The 2414-nt window shown below is 48.3% G+C and overlaps 1 pseudogene; it reads left to right on the plus strand.

Annotated features, from left to right (window-relative positions):
- Positions 1-295: 295 nt before the first annotated feature.
- LOC124076784 (ATP synthase subunit delta, mitochondrial-like) lies at positions 296-1330 on the plus strand (annotated as a pseudogene).
- The last annotated feature ends 1084 nt before the right edge of the window (positions 1331-2414 follow it).

The following is a 2414-nucleotide window of genomic DNA, read 5'->3' on the forward strand; positions in this document are numbered from 1 at the left end:
TGCCCTTTTTCTTGATTGGATATCTTCAGGGTATAATCTATGTTATTAGGGCAGGTAAGGGGAAAGGGCTACAATTAAAATGATTACGATTGGATCCAATTAAAGCTGAATAGTATATTCTGAAAATAGATCACCAGACTTTCTATTTATCACACACAAGTGAGAGAGAGAGAGAGAGAGAGAGAGAGAGAGAGAGAGAAGGAAACAAAGAACATGACAGGGAACTAGACTCCTCAAGGACTTATGTTTCCCACATTGAGGAGGAAGGGGTGGGGCTGCATAGAGTCTGGCCAGGATGGTCCTGCTCTGGCCTGTCTGGTGTCACCATCGGTGCCTCCTGGAAAGTGGCCCAAGGTGTCTAAAGCAGGAGCTGAAGCAGCATCAGTATTTGGGGAAGATAATCTCACTGTGGGGTCCTTGAGGTTGTGGCCTTGGGAATTTGGGATAGAGAAGACCCGCTGCTCTTAGTGCAGGGAGTCCTGAGGCCATGGTCTCTGGAAGTGGGGATACAGCAGTCAATCCTTCAGCCACTGCCTGCAATTGTGTTTCTCCACTCATCTGCACCTTCACCTTGCATTCTCTCCAGCTTTGCCCCTTAAACATCAAGCTGCTATGGTCATTCATGGACAAGACTGTGTCTGGCCATGTGCTCTTGTTGCCCTTAGGAAATTAGATAACCTAGGTGAAACAGACACGGTTCTAGAAACACACTACCAAAGACCAATTCAAGAAGAAAGAGGAGACTGGTGCTGCAGCCACCGGCCCCCACTGCCAGTCCAGGCCAGATATCCTTCACCTAGCCTCCCTGATGCAGGTGTCCTTCCATGGTGCCAATGTCCGGCCAGTGGAAGTGCCCACACTGACTGGAGCCTTTGGCATACTGGAAGCCCATGTGCCCACCCTGCAGGTCCTGCAGCCGGGGCAGGTGGTTGTCTACACAGAAGATGGCAGCACTACTAAAAACTTTGTGAGCAACGGTTTTATCACAGGTAATGCTGATTCCTCAGTGCAGTTATTGGCCGAAGACACTGTGACACTGGACATGCTGGACCTGTGGGCCGCCAGAGCCAACCTGGAGAAGGCCCAGTCATAGCTGTCGGAACAGCAGACCACTCAGGCAGAGATACAAATCCGTATCAAGGCCAATGAGGCCCTGGTGAAGGCCCTGGAGTAGGTGGTGAGTGCCCTTCACCTGCAGGGAAATTAAGGTCCAGGTCATTCACCTCTGTCTGGGGGAGTGTGCTTGCTGAGGCCACCAGGGGGTAGAGTGGTGCTGGCTCTGCCCAGGCTCTCAGGCCTGCCCCTCCCTCAGGTTACACCTGGGGCTACTGCAGCCCTCAGCAGCTTTGGCAGGCCTGATGTGGGGTCTGTAACCTTGTAGGGCTCTTCTTCCAAGGCCCCCTATCTGATGGGCCACCTACCACCACTCTGCCCCTGTAGAGCCTGAGACATGTGCTTTCCAGGCACATCTGCAGAACATTGTCCCCAGCCCCTGCACATATTCAAGGCAAGAAAGCCTGGGGGGGGGGGAAGAAGAAGGAGGGGGGAAGGAGGAGGGGGAGGGGAAGGAGGGGGGAGGAGGAGGAAGAAGAAATCTGAACAGAAGCAGAAGAGAATAAATTAGAAATAAAAAGTCTCACATGATGAAAAACTCAATACTATTTGCCTTCAATGGTGCGTTTTAAAAAACAGTTGAAGGAGCAGTAACACTGATTCCTCTCCAATTTTATAAAAATACATAAATGGTGGGAGAACTTCTTGAATCATTCTCTGGTGCCAGTATTACTCTGAAACCAAAGAAAGAAGAAGACATTACAGGAAAAGAAAAGCACAGATTGACATCCCCTGTGAATCTGAATGTGAAAATCCTTAACAGGATCCCTGTAAAATGAATTGAGTAACACTTTAAAAGGATTACAGAGGAGGAAAAGGTGGGATCCGTCAAAGGCAAGCAAGGATGGATTCCTGTGCAGAAGTCAACCCATGCACACAGCACCATAACATAATGAGGTCAAACAGATGGTCTCATTGCCGATAAAGCATTTCACTAAATCCAGCACACTTTTAGAATAAAGATACTCTACAGATCAGGAGGAGTTTCCCCAATCTGATCAAAGTCACTGATGAAAAATGTACAGCTCATGTTGCCCACAGGGTGACGACTGCAAACTCTCCCCCCTGGTTCTAAAAAACCCAGGATGACACTTTGGCTGCTTTTGTTGTACAGGAGCTTTATGCTAGAAGAGTTGGGCCAGAAAAAGAAGTCAAAGTTATCCAAATTGGAAAAGAAGGAGTCAAATTACCTCTGCTCACAGGTGATGCAGTCTAATACATAGAAAATCCTAAGGAATCCAGGAAAGAAAAAGAGCTAATAAACAAATTCAGCAAAGTGGCAGGACATACGATCAATACAT

Source organism: Marmota monax, unplaced genomic scaffold (assembly GCF_021218885.2).
Source record: "Marmota monax isolate L192 unplaced genomic scaffold, Marmota_monax_Labrador192_F-V1.1 WCK01_AAM20220418_F8-fsc02129, whole genome shotgun sequence".
Taxonomy (NCBI): domain Eukaryota; kingdom Metazoa; phylum Chordata; class Mammalia; order Rodentia; family Sciuridae; genus Marmota; species Marmota monax.